This window comes from Dendrobates tinctorius, unplaced genomic scaffold, assembly GCF_039654945.1.
Source record: "Dendrobates tinctorius isolate UK_male_01 unplaced genomic scaffold, ASM3965494v1 ptg000029l, whole genome shotgun sequence".
Classification (NCBI taxonomy): Eukaryota; Metazoa; Chordata; class Amphibia; order Anura; family Dendrobatidae; genus Dendrobates; species Dendrobates tinctorius.
The window spans coordinates 52,580,738-52,601,474 of record NW_027361697.1 but is presented as its reverse complement, the minus strand read 5'-3'; positions in this window follow the sequence as shown (position 1 = coordinate 52,601,474).

Sequence of the window (20,737 nt, the reverse complement as noted above, 5' to 3'; positions counted from 1 at the left end):
TATGCACCTTTTTGTTTAACCCCTTAAAATTTCAGCCACAGAGCATGGGGATCAATACTCCCACAGACGCTGATTCAAATTTCACCCCTAGAGGCAATGTGGGCCTGAAATTTTGTGCTGTAAAATGATTGTAGTAATGGGAATGGTGTTGCAACAGGAAGCAAAATTGGGGTAAGAGCAGGAAAATTGCCCTGCAAAGAAATATGGATATGGAAAGTGTTATGTTGTGAGGGGATGGTACCACTGATGATGGTGTCATCAGTGCTGGAGTTCCACCTTGTTGGTATGTCACATATGAGGCAGTGAGATGGTAGGCAGAAGTGGCGCTGCAGCACAGACAGGCAAGCAGCAATGTGGGAACACCGAAAGCGTACACACACTGCACGCACTTTCTGCAGCCAATCAGACATATTTGGGTAGTTATTCAGGATGCTCTGCACCACAAAGTTGAGCACATGCACCAGGCAAGGGATATGCTAGGTCCAGAGCTGCTACTAGATTTTTCCCATTATAGCACACCACCAGTTCCTGCCTGGTATGGGATTTGCCCCCCAAACAAATGAGGTGCAGAACAGCCTGCTGGTGTTTCCGCATGACTGTGTTGAAATTGGTGGTGGAGGGCTCACTGTGTCCAGATGAAGAGGTAGTGGATGAAGCAAAGTAGGAGAAGGAGGAGGCAACATAGACTGAGAAATGTCTGGCAATCCTCAGTGGTGGTAGAACATTTGCTGGAACGCCTTCTGCCTCTGCCCCAGCCACCAGTACATTGACCCAGTGGGCAGCTGGGAGATGTAATGTCTCTGCCCATGCTTACTAGTCTTTGTATCTGTTGTAAAGTGAACCTTGTCAGTGATGGCATTGTGCAGTGCACATCTTACCTTGTCAGAAATATGTGTGTGCAGGGCAGGGATGGCCCTCCTGGCAAAGTAGTGGAAGCTATGAACAACATACTGCAGGGCAAATGCCAACATCATTTTTTTAAACTGGCAGTCTCCACCAGCCGGAATGGCAGTATTTCAGACACCAGTAATTTTGAAATGCTAACATTTATGCATATGGCTTGTTGGTGGATAGAGTGGAATTTCCTCTTTCTCTCAGGGATTTGGGGAGTGGAGAGCTGAAAACTTCCATGGGACAGTGTGGACATGGTTAGTGACTTCTGGTGCTCGTGGTGTTGCTGTCAGATCCTCTCTTTGCAGGGAGGCTGGTGATCCAGTTGAATGTGACTGAGAGGAAGAGGCCAATAGTGTAGCAAAAGAGGGAGCAGGAGGAAGCTCAGATTTGTAGTACTTTTTGAAATGTGTACGTCACTGTACTTCATGCTTGGATTTGAGATACCTTATGATGCAGGTTGTGCTCAGGTTTAAAATATTTATGATACGCTTCAGGCTCTGTTGTCACAGCCTGCAAACCACCTGTTGCTTGTCATCAGTACATTGTGTGAAGAAATTTCACCAGGGAGCTTCTTTGAGCTGGCTTTTGTGGTCTCATCCCATTGTCGCTGGGGGAGTAGTAGATTATGCATTGGCTATGAGTCGGCCACTGTGCTTTTCCACCCTGCTTTCTCTTTTGGTGTGCTGCTTGGCCAGCGTGATCACCTCGTCTTTATCCAAACTGACTATGCCACTCCGATGGCCTTGACTCCATGTGGGGTCTAAGACCTCAGCGTCCCCTGCAGCATCTACCACCCAGTCCTGAACACTGCTTGATGGTCGATACATTAGAGAAAGCCGCAGCAGTTGGCAACTGGTTTTCCTGAGCTTCATAAGTGTGCTACGGTGGTACACTGACTGTGTGCACTGGCCTCCCAATGTGCTCATCTTCTGACAGAACAAGTGGCTGGGCATCAGTGCACTCAGTCTCTTCCATTTCTGGGGCAGGAACAGGAGAATGAGCCATGGGATCCTAGCCAGTGAACTCACCAAACAGCAGAAGAGACTGCTGCATAACTTGGGGCTCACACTGCTTAGATGCTTTGCATAAGGGTGAAGTTGAAGAACAATGACTAAGATCCTCAGGTGCTAACTGAATGCTTTCTGCCAGAGACTGGGTGGAAGGAGAAGTGAAGGAGTGGAGGCACTCTCAGCGATCCAATCTAACATGTCCCTGGAAGAAGGGATGGAAGAAGGAGTGCTGCAGCTGCCTCAGTGACCTGAGCCAGCTGGCACGGGAAAGGAAAGAGAAGGAGAGACGTAGAACTGTAACCTGCATTTCCATAAGAGAAAGAAAGACAAGCGTGGAACGAAGTGGAGAGAGAACAGAGAGGAGGAGTGGGTTGGATAGGAACCCTGCCTATAGGTTCTCAGCGCAAGGCCGGGGCCCGGCTCCGAGGTTGAATGGACACTTATGGTTCTGCAGCAGACACTGGTGGAGAAGCTGGCTGTAAATGCACTACTCCCATCAAAGACTTGGGACACAACAGCAAACTGATAGAGAGCTGGGATTCAGGAGAAGGGAGTCCCTGAAGCAGGCTACAGCTGTCTGTCATACAAGTGAGAATTGTTAGGAACATCTGACAGGAGGAACTTCAGAGAACCACGGTACTGGAGCTCTTCATATTAAAAGGCGCAATAAAGGAGTTGTTCAGGAAGGCACATGTTGGCGGGGTGCTGGCGGGGAGAGTCCTATCTTGCCTGGAGGTTGGCTGGGCCTCTGCCCCGGAGGACACGGTACCAAAGCAGGCGCCTGTGTGCACTACGAACTGTGAGTAAAGCTTTGAAACTGCAAGCTCTGGTGTCCTCCATTCATTCCCGCATCAGCACCGCTACATTCGGGTATCAACATCTACACCATCCGGTGCCCCTTCTCCTCCAGCGCACCTTTACACTGCCCTGGGGCTACAGCTCTACCTGTGGGGAGCTATACCATCTTTGCTGCATCACACCATCAGTCTCAGTGGATCTGCACGCAGCGTTGGCTTACCATCTTACTTGCCAAACACCACGGGTGGCATCACGAACTTTCCATATAAATTACACTGCAAACATCACCGCCATTGATATTGGGCACATAGGGCCACGGACCGGGTCACCGCTGCTGTGACACCACATCATCCCCCTGACAGCGGCCCGGTACCGAGTACCCCGCAGCCCTGGGTGAAGCCAGTGACGGGGCGACCAAAATGTACTGTTGCCTGTGTGCACCTGAGGAAGGTGATGAAGTTAGACAAGCAATAATCGCAGATAGAACACGTCCTCTCCCTGCGGCGGCTACACCGTTAACACCAGCAGGATCAAGATCACGTCTACGTCCCTATTTGCTGCTCTCCTCATGTTTTCCCCCTTAAAAATACCTTGTACTGAAGATGCTGGATCCTGGCACTCTAGTCAAGGCTATTACAATACAGAGAGATTGTTTTTATGGCACACAGTACTATTTTTTTTAAAGAATACTAGATTTTTATACAGCAGATGAATAGGAATTTTTGTCAGAGAACAGGATTCTTATGCAACAGACCAATATGATTTTTGGTCTGGGAACTAGATTTTTATGCAATAGAGCAATACGATTTTTTTTTATCAGAGAACAAAAATTTTAGGAACAGAGCAATATGATTTTTTTTTATCAGAGAACAAGAATTTTAGGAAAAGAGCAATATGATTTTTTTGTCAGAGAACTAGATTTTTATGCAACAGTCAGACTAATGCGATTTTTGGTCAGAGAGCTAGATTTTTATGCAACAGAGCAATAGGATTTTTTTAGTTAGAGAACTAGAATTCTATGCAACAGAGTAATAGGATTTTTTTTCAAAGAACTAGACTTTTATGCAATAGACTAATAGGACTTTTTGTCAGAGAACTAGATTTTTAGTACTTGGCATGGCTGTGATGGCTCTGGAAGTGCCCACAGCCTAAAAACTTGTTGATTGGCTGCTCTGCAGCCTTTCAACAAGCTTTATTCAGCTTGCAAACTCAAACAGGAAACTGGATTTAAAATAAAAAGTCCGGGTTCGGGGTTCATGCAAAGATACTAACAATCCGGTATGGACCTCGAACTTGCCAGTTCAGGTTCGCTCATCCATATTTATGACCATCAGGTGTGTTTTGCGGTGGAAGTGTTGGAACACAGTACGATATAGTCCTGAGTCCCATTCAACAATTAATCTAAACCAGAATATGGCAAGTACCTGCATAACTAAATAAAAAAATTACAGTCCATTATTATTTTAAGACATTAGTCAATTAAGAAAATAGCCATTCTAAGACATCATGTCAGTTAATGTGGAAATTCGCTAGAGGCTTGAGGTATGCTTAAGAACATCATGAAAACCTTCAATTGGCTCTCGTGAAGATGGCTCCAGAAAATGAATACCAAGAATTACCCTTACCTTTATTGCAGAGGATCAGTTAATCCAAGTTACCAGCCTCAGAAAATGCAAGCATCTCAGATAAAAGTACTCATAAATGATTGACAGATCAAGCTTCAGACACATTTTAATTTCCACTGTAGGAGACTACAAAAAGCAGAACTTTAAGGTCTCACTAACTGCAAAAAAGCCACTGCTGAGGACCGCAAAATAAGAAGAAGAGACTTATTTGGGCCAAGCAACACAAGGACTGGACATTGGATACAGTGGCATTTTTAGTGTTTTGCTAATTCACAACCTGAAATTTTATTGGGTTTTTTAAAGGGTTTGCATAAGTTCATGTAAAGATCATGCCTACAAGTATGAACATTTTGTTTTCAGTTTTTTGTGAAGAAAACAACAAATAGGAAAAAATTACTGAGAACTTCAGCTTGCTTAACTATTCATTCCCCTAAAGTCAGTACTTTGTGGAGCCTCCTTTTGACAGCAATTACAGCTGCAAGTCGCATTGAATAAGTCTCTATAAGCTTTCCACATCTTGCCACTGGGATTTATGCTCATTCCTCAATGCAAAATTGCTTCTGCTCCTTCAAGTTAGATGGTTTCCTCTGGTGAACAGCAATATTCAAGTCCAACCACAGATTTTCAGTTGGATTAAGGTCTGTGTTTTGACTAAGTTGCTCCATAACATTTTCTCTTCAATCACTGACAGACTGTGAAACAGGTTTTGCTCAAGAATATCCCTGTATTTCGCATCATCCATCATCCCCTTGACTCAGATCATTTTCCCATGCCTGCTGCTGAAAAACATCCCCACACCATAATTCTGTCACCACCATGTTTTACTGTGGTGATGATGTCCATGGGATGCTGAGCTGTAGTTGTTTTGTGTTTACATTGATGGCCAAAAAGATCAACTTTGGTCTCATCTGAACACTTCATCATCCTCCATACATTTAGGAAGTCTCTCACATGTCTTTTGGCAAACTCAAAATGAGCTTTACAATTTTTATGTGTAAGTAAAAGCTTTTTTTGCCCACTCTTCCATAAAGGCCACCTCTATAGATTGTATGGCTTATTGTGGTCATATAGATAGATACTCCAGCCTCTGCATGGGAACCTTGTAGTTCCTTCAGTTACCTTTGGTCTCCTTGCTGCCTCTCTGATTAATGCCCTCCTTGACCAGGCTGAGAGTTTTGGTGGGTGGACCTCTCTTGGCCGGTTTGTTGTGGCAACTTGTTCTTTCCATTTGATGATAATGGACTTGAAGGTGCTCTGGGGGAAACAACAGAGATTGAGATTTTTTTTTATCATCCAACCCTGACTTGTGCTTCTCAAAAACTTTGCCCCTGTCTTGTTTGATGAACTTATTGGTCTTCATGGTGTTGTTTGGTTAATGGTGCCTCTTGCCTAATGGGCACCACTGACAAATAGACAGGGATCCAGCCAGACCTATACAAAAATTGTGACAATTTGAAAAAAGAGAAAAGGAATAAGCCATACAAAGGGAATCACCTGAGGCACGAATTAGCAAACCATGATAAGAACTAGTAATAACTTCATCCTTTATTTAGACACAAAAAAGCAAAATATCCCACACAGTTAAAAAGATTAAAATATGTCACACATGTGACATACAAACATCAATGGCTCAAAATAGAACCAAACCCTCAGAGTACACCACTCCCCATAGGATACCTCTATAGATAAACATATATGTATATCAATAGCATACCATAATATAATATAGAAGCCCACCTTATGAAGTGTGAAAAATCTGCGTGAGGACTTATTCATTAATTCGAATACATGCGTACATCATAAATGCAGATGTTGCAAATATTACAAACCCCCACATCTAGAACATATCACCAAGATAACATATGGTGTGCACATAAATAAAGAGATAAAGAGCATTATTAACACAAGCAGATTACTTATAGAGAACATGCATATATGTTCAAAAATTAGCAGGCTCAGAAATAAGCTAATAAATTATCAGCAATAAAATCCAAGGGGATTAGACCCACATCCCTGTAAATATCTCATTCTACCAAACCTATCTAGGCACAATGGGTTGTATAATAAAGGCTAAAATAGCCACCTAGTAGACACAACCCTGCATAGTCTGTGCCAAAGACCAAATTAGTCATGGAGTGGAGCCTGAAAGTACTGAGACCGCTTATCTAGGCGCAGTGGGTTGTATATTGAAGGCTAAAATAGCCACCTAACAAACGCAACCTTGCATTATCTGTGCCAGAGGCCCAATTAGTCATGGAGTGGAGCCTGAGAGTGCTGAGACCCGACGCGTGTCGCCACCCGTTGTGGCTTCGTCAGGGGTACTGAATGTCAGTCCATTGTGTCTTTTAATAGGCTAGTCAATTAGAAATAAAGCACAGCTGCGCTATTACTCACCAGAGAGGCGGTGATACACAAGAGCGGCATATGGTCAGTAACAGCACTACAAGTCCCAACATGGAGAAGGATACTGCCCAGAGCGCAGGCTCCAGCGTCTACAACGCAGGCGCCAGATGGATACTACCCAGAGCGCAGGCGCCAGCGTCTACAACCCGGAAGTCAATGCCCCGGTGTCTAGTCAAAGATCATGACCATCAGACTTACTGCGCATGTGCACAGTACCAGCCATTCATAGCTCCGGCTGAGGACATGTAAATATCCATCCACCGCGCATGCGTTAACAAAAAAGCCTGGGGTCACATGATCAAATAAGAGACGAGTACACATGTATGAGTAACAACCATTACGACGATAAACATGCCTATCACATCATCCGATGGTTGAGATACATGATCCATATCAATGATGATTTAGAACCAGCATACAAATGCCGGTATCCACATAGACATACCAGTATCAACAGTCCTGCAACACATAGTTGTGCCTGCTTTAATGAGAAATCACATGATCAGATAAAGAAACAAATGCTACAGCGTTAACTGCTGAGAGGGCGATCTACATAACAATCAAATCAACAGATAGTCAAAATACACCGCTCATAGCTGTGAAAAGTGGCGATGCATATTAGTAATAAAGCTCCACTGGCCATAATCCAAAGCCAATGTCAATGGTATAGTAAGTATAGTAAGCCTAATATATAGGCACTGATATTGATGTTAAATAAAAAAGAGGCAATACATGTTGATGGTAAGACATCACTGACCATAGTACTAAGTCCATGGTAAGTGGTGAAACATGATAAGTAACAGGGCATCACTGGCCATAGTGCCAAGACCTATATCAGTAGTATATTAAGCCCTGTGCGCAGGCGCTGTTATTACATATAAAAGCGACTGTAAATGTTAGTAGTATAACGTCACTGGCCATAGTATAAAGCCCATGATAAGTGGAAATATATGGTAAGTAAGAAATCACTAGTTATATTACAGACGCCAATGTCAATAATGCAATCACTAGCCATAATACAGGCGCAGGCGCTGCTGTTACATTTAAGAGCATTGGTAAATGTTAGTAGTATGGAAAAGTGATAAAGCCCATGATAAGTGGTAATACATGGTAAGTAAGAAATCACCAGTTATATTAAAAAAAGGCCAATGTTGATTGCGCCATAAGTCCAGTGCATAAGCGCCGATGCTACTATTATATACAAAGGCAGCAATGTGTATTAATAGTACAACATCGCTGACCATGCTGCTGAGCCCATAACAGTAATGAAGTAGGCCCAATACGCAAACGCCGGCGTCCTCAGACCCATAGTTGCATAACTAGATATATAAACAAAGACCGTAATAAACGGACACAACATGCGGACGCACAGCAATGGTTAGCACAAAAAGATTTTTTAATAAATACTCTGGGTTTGGTTCTATTTTGAGCCATTGATGTTTGTATGTCACATGTGTGACGTATTTTAATCTTTTTAACTGAGTGGGATGTTTTGTTTTTTTTGTGTCTAAATAAAGGATGAAGTTATTACTAGTTGTTATCATGGTTTGCTAATTCGTGCCTCATGTGATTCCCTTTGTATGGCCTATTCCTTCTTGCCTAATGGTGTTGCAGCCTCTGTGGTCTTTCTTAAAATGTAATTAATAAATTTCATACCCTCTGTTCCCTGGTTTGAGACCAGCGAATCCCAGCAGTGCACAGCGTGTGCACTGGTAGATTCATAAGTCTGGAGTCACACAGAGTGACTACAGACTTATCAGTTTTGACTGGACAACCCATTTAATGGTGTTTCAGCCTCTATTGTCTTTGCAGAAAAGGTTTATCTACTGATAGACCGCGTGACACTTAAGGCCCCTTTACATTTAGCGATGCACCAGCGATCCCGACCACGATACCACCCGGTCAGGATCGCTGGTACATCGCTAAATGGTTGCTAGTGAGCTGCCACACAGGCAGATCTCACAGCGATGCAGCAGCGATACAGCGTTCGTCATTTACCTTTCAGACGAGGTGATCCTGACGTCCTCCCGTCCACGTCCACGCGTCGCTCGTCGGCGCCAGCAGGAAGCCCAGCAAGAAGCGCCCGATGAGGAATGGAGCTGCGTGATCTCGCGCGATCAGCGATAGCCAGCAGGGGAGCCGGTCGGAGGTAAGTATCACACTGCATCACCACTGCGTCGGCTGCTGCGTCACCAAATCGGTGATGATTTAGCGACATTGCTAGAGATAAGCCACACATTGCTATGTGTAAAACCCCCTTTAGATTGCACACAGGTGGACTTCCTTTCACTAATCATGTGACTTATGAAGCTAATTGCTTGCACCAGAAATTTTTAGGCGCTTCAAAGCAAAAGAGTACTTTTGGACTACTGTAACACTCTATTAATTGGCCTCCCCCTCATTCAACTTACCCCTCTCCAGTCCATCCTTAATGCAGCAGCCAGGGTCATCCATCTGGCTAATCGGTGTTAGGAACGGCGGAACGCACTAAATAAAAATAATAATAAAGTGCGTTCGCCGCTCGGGGTCCACTGTGCAGTAGGTGATATAACCGCTGCTAAGTGATGGCAGGAGCAATATGGTGGTAAAGCGCACAGGGTTAAACGTCACCCAGGTGCGCAGAGCAATCTCTGTTAAGTCACAGGAATGCCAAATAAGTACAAATACAAAAGACTGAGCCTGTTGAAGTCACAGTACTCAGTAAAAACGCACACACCGTATCAGGTCACAGGATTAGCCCAAGACGGCGGCACTACATCTGTCTAGACCTACCGTGTGCACAACGTCACAACTGCGAACACAAAGGGAGCTGCTACTGCAGCGCGGCGTGGACACTGCCGCTAAACGACAAGGCAAAGGCGCAAGCGCAAGGTCGGACGCTAGCAGCTGTGGATGTTGCAGCAGAGGAGCGCTGGCGCTGATTCTAAACTCAGCCGCTAACCACATACGTAATATCAGAGGGAAGGGGTTTATAATGAGTCATTCACCAGAATCATACATCCGTCCTCATACACACAGCAGCAAGTAAGGCCTCTTTCACACATCAGGTTTTCGGCGTCAGGCGCGATCCGGCGCTTTTGACTAAAACCGGATCCGGCGAAATGCAATGCCGGATCCGGTTTCCCCCCCATTGACTTGCATTAGAGTCGGATCGAGCCGGATGGCCATGCGTTTCATCCGATTTTTGCCGGATCCGGCAATGTGACGCGATCCGGCGTCTGGAAAAAACGGCTACTGTAACGTTTTTTGTCTCCGGCGAAAAAGCCGGACACGCCGGATCCGGCGTGTCCGGCTTTTTCATACAATGAAAGCCTATGAGCGCCGCAATGCGCCTGATCCGGCGACAGCTGGATCCGGCGGCCGGATCCGGTTTCTTTGGTCTGAGCATGCTCAGTAGCTCTGCCCACAAGACATATATAAAAGCAAGACAGTGGGACCCTCAGCCACACCCAACATGCCACCCAAGCCAAGAACCAGGAGCAGGAGAAGGCAGCAGACATCTGCAGCAGCAGCACCATCAGCACCACCCCAAATGGAGCAGCATGCTGAACAACGGGAGGGGAGTCCAGCAGCAGATGAGAGACGGTAATTTTCAAATCCCCCATTCCTCCAAACTAGGGCTATGGAATATCAAGATATTCATTGGCCCTTTGTTTCTCTTTATTCAACAGCCGCCCAATAGATGCAGCAGCAGCAGCAGCAGCAATGGCAGCAGCAGAAACACCACCCACAGCCATGGAGTGTGGCCAGCTGGAAGACAGCACATCTTCTTCTGGGAGCCCTCCCTCGCATCGTCAGCGTTTGACGGTAAGTTTTTATTTCCAAAATCCATCATCTCTGTAATATATGTCTATTCATTGCCTTTTATTTCAAAACAGGAATCACAAGATGAAGAGGAGCTCCCAGAAGAAGAAGGAAGGGGTGGACAGACACTTGGAGTGGGCTCACAATTGGTAAGTTTTTTGCATCAAACGCAGAAACACAACATCACACTACACACAACACATAGAAAACAATGTTCTGCAGACCACACACAGCAAACAAATGCCTACATCCAAAGACATAACATTTTTTGTTTTCTTCTCTAGTCTTCCCAATCTGGTGCTCGGCCAAGAGGTCCTTGCAGTGCCTCCCAGGGTCGTCGCGACAGCAACGCGGCGGTCACCAGCGTGTAAGTATAAATATTTTTGCTTTGTTTTTTTTGCATTTTTTATTTCATTTCTTTTGTGGAGGCCAATTATGTTATTTTTGTCTTTTTCTTTAACAGCCTTCACAGCGTGCTCCCGACTCTGACGGTGAGGATGGAGGGATTGATGTGGACCGCCTCATCGATCTCGTCAGAGAAAGGGAGCCGCTCTGGAATATGGCCGACCGCCGCCACGCTGACCTGATCGTTACCCGACGACTCTGGGAGGAAATCTGTTCGCTCCTTGTGGACCGCTGGGAGGACCTCGAAGCTCGGGCCCAGATTAAAGAGCGTAAGTATATACAGTACCGGTTGCTTGATTTAAACCAGTGTTTCCCGAACTCCAGTCCTCGTGGTCCCCACGGATCATGTGTTCAGGATTTCTATTTACTTTGGAAATCCTGAAAACATGACCCCTGGGGACCATGAGGACTGGAGTTTGGGAAACACTGATGTTGTATACTAACCACTTTGTCCTTTCTCGTTTCAGGGGAGAGAATTGTGAAGCGGTGGCGGTCTGTGAGGGATCGTTTCAAGAAGGAGTTCAATAAAGAGATGCGGGCCCCGAGTGGATCTGGAGGACGCAGGAGCAAGTACAAGAACGCACGAGCCCTGTCATTCCTCCGGGAGACAATGCTCACCAGAAGGTAAATATTACACACCACATGTGACAAAAAAATGTTTAGATGTAACTTTTTTTTTTCAGCCAGGTCCATACCATGTCACTATTTTAATTGTTTTTTTTTCTCTTTATTCCACAGCACGGTGAGCAGCACTCGGGAGCCTGCACGATTGGACCCTTCTGAGGCGATCCCTGAGGAGACCGGCACCGAGGGACACTTCGACCGCCCCGGTACATCTGCACCTTCCCAGCCTTCCCACACATTCGACCCATCTGTCCCATCCACCAGCACAGGAGCATCGTGGCCGCCTACATTACATGAAGCTGCTGGTGAGGAGATCGCTTTCCCTTTACCCCACCCTTCTGCCCCTGCCACCTCTAGTACACCTGCGGGTACTGGGCGGCAGCGGCAGAGGGGTCAGGAAAAAAGTTATGCGCCAGAGTTCTTGCATCTGAATGCATCTTTCCAGAACTGTCTAAAAGTCTTGTCAGAGCAAATCTCCGCAGGCTTTCAGCAGATCAACTCCAGCATTCTGGAGGTGAAGACACTTCTGTAAACCATGCATTCAGAAGCACGATCTTCGCCAAACCACACCTTTTTCAGGTCTGTTGTGGAGCGCATGGCAACACTATCTCCTACCCAGCAGATGCATGTAATGCATTCGTGCCACGGTGCTCTACAGCAGGTTACCTCCCAACCTCCACCTCCCACCACTGTAGTTCCTCCACCTGCACCCCCTCCAGCCACTTTCCATCCTCCCCCTACTATTACATCTGCACCCCCTCCAGCCACTTTCCATCCTCCCCCTCCTATTACATCTGCACCCCCTCCAGCCACTTTCCATCCTCCCCCTCCTATTACATACCAGCAACCTCCCCAGTACCAGCAACCTCCCCAGTACCAGCAACCTCCCCAGTACCAGACATCTCCCCACTTCCAGCAACCTGCCCCGTATCAAACTCCTTCCCCATACCAAACTCCTTCCCCGTACCAAACTCCTTCCCCATACAACTTTCCATCAACATCATCTGCTCCTACAGTCCCTGCCCAACCCTCCACTCCACCGCCCACCACCTCTTCTGCCTCCCACATGTCCACCCATTCTGTAGCTTTTTCCACACCATCACCTCTAACTGTTCCTTCCCCACCACGATCCCAATCCTCTCTCCACACTCCCAGTGTCGAAGTGTCCCGCAGCCCCTCCAGCAGTATTTCCACCCCACACTACACAGATTTATGATGTGTTTTGTAATAAAAATGCCCAGTTTTTTTTCAAACCTTTATTAAAAAAGTTTTTTTAACTTTAAAAACAGTTTACAAACAAAAAAATATTTTAAATAAAAGTTAAATTATTGTTTACACTGGTTGTCTGTCATTTCTTTCTGCGGCGAAATATGTTTAAAAAAAAGGTTAAATAAAGGGTATTTAAAAGGTAAAAAGGTATTCAAAACCAGGTATATAACTGTGGGTAAATTTTAGCTTTTTGCCACAGTTGTGTTCCTGGTTGTGTTTGAAGCAAAGTATTTCACCTAAAAAGTTGTGTTTATTGTTGGTGATTTCATAACAATGTACACAACTTTTGTTAAAAGGTGAAATACTTTGCATAAAACACAACCAGGTACACACCTGTGGCCTAAAGCTAAAAATAGAGACCATGACGACAAGATAGCCAACTTTGGTTGGCAAAGGTATATACTGTTGGTACAGAAGGTACACAAGTTTGGTTAGGGCACAAATCTTTCACACTCTGTCATCCTGCCAGTGTACTCTGCCTTGAGGTGACATAAAGTATAGTGCAAAATTGTCCCTCATTACTGAAACCGTCACAGAACTTCTAGTGGTAATGTCATGGTAATCTTGCAAGGTGGTTTCTTCAGAGGTGTCCTCAATGGAAATGGGTTCCTTGCAGATAACAAAATTGTGGAGTACCACGCAAGCTTTGATCACCTCGTCAACAGTTTCTGTCTTGAGGTTGATCGCAGTCAATAGGACCCGCCATTTGGCTGTCAGAATACCAAAGGTACATTCAACCATTCTTCTTGCTCTTGTGAGGCGGTAATTAAAAATGCGTTTTGGTCTTGTCAATCCTCTGCTAGAGTACGGTTTCAAAAGGTGTTCTGACAGCTGGAAGGCTTCATCCCCTACACAGACAAATGGCATAGGTGGACCAGATGTTTGCGGCAGCGGTCTAGGTGGTGGGAACTGGAAGGTGTTTCCATACAGTTTACGCCCCATGGCAGACAGTTTGAAAACTTGAGAGTCATTGGAGCGGCCATAGGCCCCAATATCCACAGCAATAAATTTGTATTCCGCATCAGCGATGGCCATGAGGACAATTGAAAAATATTTCTTGTAATTGAAATATTCCGATCCCGATCCGGCTGGCTTTACAATGCGGATATGTTTCCCGTCCACAGCGCCCAAGCAGTTGGGAAACTGACATATCTGTTGAAACTTGTCAGCAATTTCAATCCACCTCTCTGTTGTGGGCTCTGGTAAAAACTCTTCAGCTAAGGAGTCCCACAGTGCACGGCATGTGTACTTCACTATTCCTGATATGGTGGAAATCCCGAGTCTGTACTGGAAATGCAGTGACGAAAGGGATTCTCCAGTTGCAAGAAATCTGTGGGGAATTAAAAAACAATCAATTAGTTTAAAATCACAGCATTACATACCAAAACTCAGCTATAACACTTGGAGATACAAACTACCACCAACAAGATTGCAGTGAAAGTGTGCTTTGATGCGATCACATCCAATAAATGTGGCTTACCTTAAAGTCACCATCAGACGCTCTGCGGGTGAAACAGAGAAGCGGCAATAGGTGTCTGCTTTTCTTATGAGGTGTGCAATGCGCTCCACCAAGTAATCAAAATTCTCCATTTTCATCCGAACATATCCAAAAAATTTATCCGGGTTTCGTCGAAGGTCCATGCAGAGTGTAGAATAGACCCCACGCGTCATTCTCTTGGCTGTGATGGGGTGGATCCACAAACGTCGTCTACGATGCCTGATGCGCTGCTGTCTCGCTCTCTCCTTCTCCAGAACAATCACCCTCAAACGATTCGCCTCCGCTATAAAATCCGCCAAATTCTTCAAAATATTTCCAATCACAACATCCATCTTCGCCAGTAACTTGCTCTTCTCTCCAACCTGCACTTTCTCCTCGACAACCTGTCAAAGAAGGGCTGTAGGAACACTCTATATATAGTTTTCCAGTAGCCAATCCCGTTCGGAAGGCCACAAGGGTCAATTTTAAAAACCGGATCCGGCGTAATCCGTCGAAAAACGGATAGAAAAACGGATGAACCGGATGAGACGGATCCGGTTTTGTCTGTCAAGAACAAGATGGATCCGGCAGAAAACCGGATCCGTCACATCCGGTTTTACTAAACATTTGCCGGATCCGGCGTTCCGGCACGACGCCGGATCGCGCCTGACGCCGAAAACCTGATGTGTGAAAGTAGCCTTAGTCTATACTAGCGCATAGCGGAACAGCCATGCTCACCTTTTATAGCAGCTGGGACCTTCCGCAAGCCTCCAGATCTCTGAGATGAACCAATGAGATCTGGAGCGGGACCTGAGCACATGACTCCCGATCTCCAATGGGAAATCGTCCCATGAGCATGCTCAGTAGGAGGACAGAAGGACTTAGCCTCAGGAGAGATTTGCTTTAAGGCAATCTCCTCTGCAATCTCCTCTGCAGTAGATAAACAGCAGGAGACTGCAGAATGTGAGGGTCTTGATCCCTGCGGAGTAAACGCAGAAATCCAACGCCTAACATTACCCTCCTCCTAGGGCCCCCTCCTCCCTGAGCCTTCTGATCCACCAACTTGTGCCCATCAGAGATATAGGCCTCAGACTTGTCCGAAGGCAAGTCTGATGTCCCGGTAGGTGACAGAGAGACCCGGGACAAGTGGAAGGTATCAGGGGCGGCAAGATTGCCAGGTTTGAGAAGGGACCTGTGGGAGACAACGGGAGCAGAAGTTAAAGTGGAACTCCACAGTGTGCCGGCAGGCGTCTCCACCCTTCGTTTAAGGAGGCTATTCCGAGCACAAAAGGTGCAGGCTTGCATATATTTTTTAACATCCCGAGCCCTGTCCGGCCACCAGTAAGACCCTGCCAGGAGTTTTGTGGTCTGCATATAGCCACAGTGACCACCCCTCCTGGACGCGTGTGCCCACGCGAGCACCTTCAGCCGAAGGTGAGGAGGAACAAGGGTCTTGCCCGGCGGCAGAGTTTGGCCGCTGTGGGGCACTGTTGTCCTGAGAAACAGCGTGTTGACAATGATAACCGCAACTGGAGTCTTGTGTCGGACGCGCCTGGAGAACGGCACGAGACACCTCCATGGGCTCTGGGGGTGGAACCTCTGGCTCGGGTAGTTCCAGAGGCTCAAAAAAATTGGGAGCCGGGGTAACCCTACATTTGGATTGAGCACACTCCATGCCGCACTCCAAAAAACGGAGATCAATGCGGGTGGAAATGGCAATCAGCTCTTCCAAACTTGCAGGAACCTCTCTAGTAGAGAGAGCATCTTTAACATGCTCCACCAAACCTTTCCAAAACACAGGGATGAGGGCTTTGTAGGACCACTCCAGCTCGGAAGCCAGTGTCCGAAAACGGACGGCATACTGACTAACCGAGAGAGAACCCTGGGTCAAAGCAAGAAGCTGAAGAGAGGTGTCGTGCGTGACCCATGGACCGAGGAAGACCTGCTTAATAGCTGTTAAAAACTGAGCAGCAGTCCGAACCTCTGAGTCACTACGCTCCCATAGTGGCGCAGCCCACTCCAGCGCCTTGCCCTACAGAAGGGATACAATAAACCCCACCTTGGCCCGTTCCGTAGGGAATCACACAGCCAGTAGCTCCAGCTGGATAGAGCACTGGCTGATGAAACCCCTACAGGAGGCGCCATCGCCAGAAAATGTATCGGGCAACAGGAGGCGGGTAACTGTCGGTGCGAAGGAGGACGTGGTCATACGTGAAACCGCGTCTGTGATTGCCTTTACAGCAGCTTTGCTGGATTGTGCAACTGAGAGAGCCCTCTCAAGAGTGGCCAAGCGGCCCTCAAGCTGCTGAATACACTGTAAGAGTTGCTGCTGTTCTGCCATTACTAGCCAGACCCTGGCGCTAGTATAATGTTAGGAACGGCGGAATGCACTAAATAAAAATAATAATAAAGTGCGTTCGCCGCTCGAGGTCCACCGTGCAGTAGGTGATATAACCGCTGCTAAGTGGTGGCAGGAGCAATATGGCAGTAATGCGCAACAGGGTTAAACGTCACCCAGGTGCGCAGAGCAATCTCTGTTAAGTCACAGAAATGCCAAATAAGTACAAATACAAAAGACTGAGCCTGTTGAAGTCACAGTACTCAGTAAAAGCGCACTCATGGTATCAGGGCACAGGATTAGCCCAAGACGGCGGCACTACATCTGTCTAGCCCTACCGTGTGCGCAGTGTCAAATGTTATGAATGAGTCACCGGAGGAGGAAAAAACAAAAATGCAAGCTAAGTCCAGAAAACCGGAGAGGTTGGTAGCTAGCGGATTGCAGACCCCTGATCCTATTCACAACTAACAGTAGCCGTGGAGCCTCTTCACAGCTGGAGAACTAAACAAGCCTAAAGAAAGAAAGGGGAAATATAAACTGCCCCAGAGCAGACCCCAAAGCAATAGACAGCCCCCAACATGTATTGTCAGTGAAAACAGATGAAAATACAAACACAGACAGAAAGACAGGCAGAGCAAACAATGGGGCCCAACTAACTAGATAGGAAAGGACAGAAAAGATGCTGGCTGCAATCTGCAAAAACCCTACCAAAAGTGTCCCAACATGTCTGATAGGAAAAACGGCCCTGAAGTCACTAGACTTCAAAATCCCTATATCAGCACTCCGATATATTCTAAAGACAGAGCAAAAGAGATTTAACCGATCAGGGACAAAAATGGAAATTCAGCAAAGCCCCAGCCGGGGGTGGCTGAACACAAAACTAAGCAAATCAGACAAAATCTCATGGAACAATAACAGAGCAAAACTTAGCTTTAAAAGACAGGAACTGAACTGGAGGCCAGAGCTCAGAGCAGAGAAATCACCAGCAACCATACAGGGCGTCGGCTGCTTTATATCCACTCAGAGATTCCGGATGTCCAATCGCAATCCACCTGTTCAGGTGACAGGTCTCTCCCATCCAAATCAGTTTCACAACCTCCCTTCACCAGCAGGGAGTTCATCGGACATCAAAGGTGAACGAGAAAATGAGCTCACAACAGTCACAACTGCGAACGCAAAGGGAGCTGCTACTGCAGCGTGGCGTGGACATTGCCGCTAAACGACAAGGCAAAGGCGCAAGCGCAATGTCGGACGCTAGCAGCTAGAATCATAGATCATAGAATCATAGAATCGTAGAGTTGGAAGGGACCTCCTGGGCCATCTGGTCCAACCCCCTGCTCAAAGCAGGATTCGCTAAATCATCCCAGTTAGATGTCTGTCCAGCCTCTGTTTGAAGACTTCCATTGAAGGAGAACTCACCACTTCTCGTGGCAGCCTGTTCCACTCATTGATCACTCTAACTGTCAAAAAGTTTTTTCTAATATCTAATCTGTGTCTCCTCCCATTGAGCTTCATCCCATTGCTTCTAGTCTTTCCTTGTGCAAATGAGAATAAAGTTGATCCTTCCACAATGTGACAGCCCTTTAGATATTTGTAGACAGCTATTAAGTCTCCTCTCAGTCTTCTCTTTTGCAAACTAAACATTCCCAAATCCTGCAACCTTTCCTCATAAGACAGGGTTTGCAGACCGGTCACCATTCTGGTCGCTCTTTTCTGAACTTGCTCCAGTTTGTTGATGTCTTTTTTAAAATGTGGTGCCCAAAATTGGACACAATATTCCAGATGAGGTCTGACCAAAGAGGAGTAGAGGGAAATAATTACTTCACGTGATCTAGACTGTATGCTTCTGTTAATACATCCTAGAATTGCATTTGCCTTTTTTGCTGCTGCATCACACTGTTGACTCATATTCAGTCTGTGATCTATTAGTATACCCAAGTCTTTTTCACATGTGCTGTCACTTAGCCCTATTCCTCCCATTCTATATATGCTTTTTTCATTTTTATTGCCCAGATGTAGTACTTTGCATTTCTCCCTGTTAAAAACCATTCTGTTAGTTGCTGCCCACTTCTCCAGTTTATTTAAATCTTTTTGAATCCTCTCTCTCTCTTCTCTAGTATTAGCTATCCCTCCTAGCTTTGTGTCATCAGCAAATTTAATCAGTTTACCCTCAATTCCTTCATCTAAATCGTTGATAAAGATGTTGAACAATACAGGGCCCAGGACAGAGCCCTGTGGTACCCCACTTGAGACATTCTTCCAACTGGATGTGCAGCCATTTACGACCACTCTTTGGGTCCGATCACTAAGCCAGTTATGAATCCACCTAACAGTTGCCTTGTCCATTCCATACTTAGTCATTTTTTCAATAAGGATTGTATGAGAGACTTTGTCAAATGCTTTGCTGAAGTCAAGATATACTATATCTACAGCATTTCCTTGATCCACCCAATCAGTGATACCATCATAGAAGGAAATTAAATTAGTCTGACATGACTTATTAGTTACAAACCCATGCTGACTCTGTTTAATCACTTCATTCTTATCCAGGTATTGACATACATGTTGTTTAATAATTTGTTCAAAGATCTTTCCTGGTATAGAAGTCAGACTCACCGGCCTATAGTTGCCTGGGTCCACCTTCTTCCCCTTTTTGAAGATAGGAACAACATTTGCTCTTCTCCAGTCTTCTGGCACTTCTCCTGTTCTCCAAGAATTTTCAAAGATTATGGAGAGGGGTTCAAAAATTTCTTCTGCTATCTCCTTCAGTACTCTGGGGTGTAATTCATCTGGACCTGGAGACTTGAATACATTTAGGTTAGCTAAGTGTTTCCTCACTATCTTTCTGTTTATAGATATCCTGGATTCTTCTATTCCCTTAATAGGACAGTGAATAACAGTTGATGTTACATTTCCTTTCTGAGAGAAAACAGATGCAAAATAGGAATTTAAAAGTTCAGCCTTCTCAACATCCTGTCTTACCATTTCATCATTTTCATCCTGTAAAAATCCTATAGCATCTTTGACTTTTCTTTTACTTTTGACATATCCCCAAAATCCTTTATTATTGCTTTTGACATCTCTTGCAAGCCTCAATTCATTTTCAGCTTTAGATAATCTGATTTGTGCCTTGCAGGTTCTGCAGACAGCATTATATTCTTCTTTAGATATGCCTCCTTCTTTCCATTTTATAAACATTTTTTGCTTCCTTTTTAGCATGTGCTTAAGCTCTGTGTTCATCCATCCTGGTTTCCTTAAATGCTTCCTATTCTTCCCTCTTTTCGGAATTGTTAAAAACTGTGCTTTGAGAATTTCATTTTTCAAGATTTCCCATCCTTCCTGGACATTTTTGTCTTTAAGGATATCCAGCCATTGGATCCCTCCAATTCTCTTTCTGAATCCCTTAAAATCTGCCTTTCTGAAATCTAACCTTGACGTCTGAGTCTTCACAGGTCTTCCGCCTCTAGTTATCCAAAATTCTAAAATAGCATGGTCGCTACCTCCTAGGGTCCCAGCCACTTTTACCTCCTCAACCATTTCCTCCCTGTTTATAAGGATTAGATCCAAGGTAGCAGTTCCCCTTGTTTTCTCCTTTACCTTTTGGAAGATAAAGTTGTCAGCAAGAGAGGATAAGAATTTCCTTGACCTGTTAGCTTTGCCTGAGAGAGATTCCCAACAAATGTCTGGATAGTTGAAATCTCCCATGACAACTATGTCATATTTTTTGGAGAACTTGGCCATTTGATGCATAAAGAGTTCATCCATATCTTCAGCTTGCACAGGCGGCCTGTAGTAAATGCCTACAATGGTGTCCTTTCCATTGTTCTGTCCTTGTATTCTTACCCAAACAGTTTCCACAGAACTCCCAGTCTCTGAAGCTTCAATCTCTGTGCAGATATACGCATTTCTAACATACAATGCGACACCCCCTCCTCGTTTATCAAGTCTGTTTCTTGCAAATAAGTTGTATCCTTCTAGTCTTGTATTCCAATCATGTGTATTGTCCCACCAAGTTTCAGTGATTCCAATGACATCATATTTCTTTTCCTGTGTTAGTAGTTACAATTCTCCTTGTTTGTTGCCCATGCTT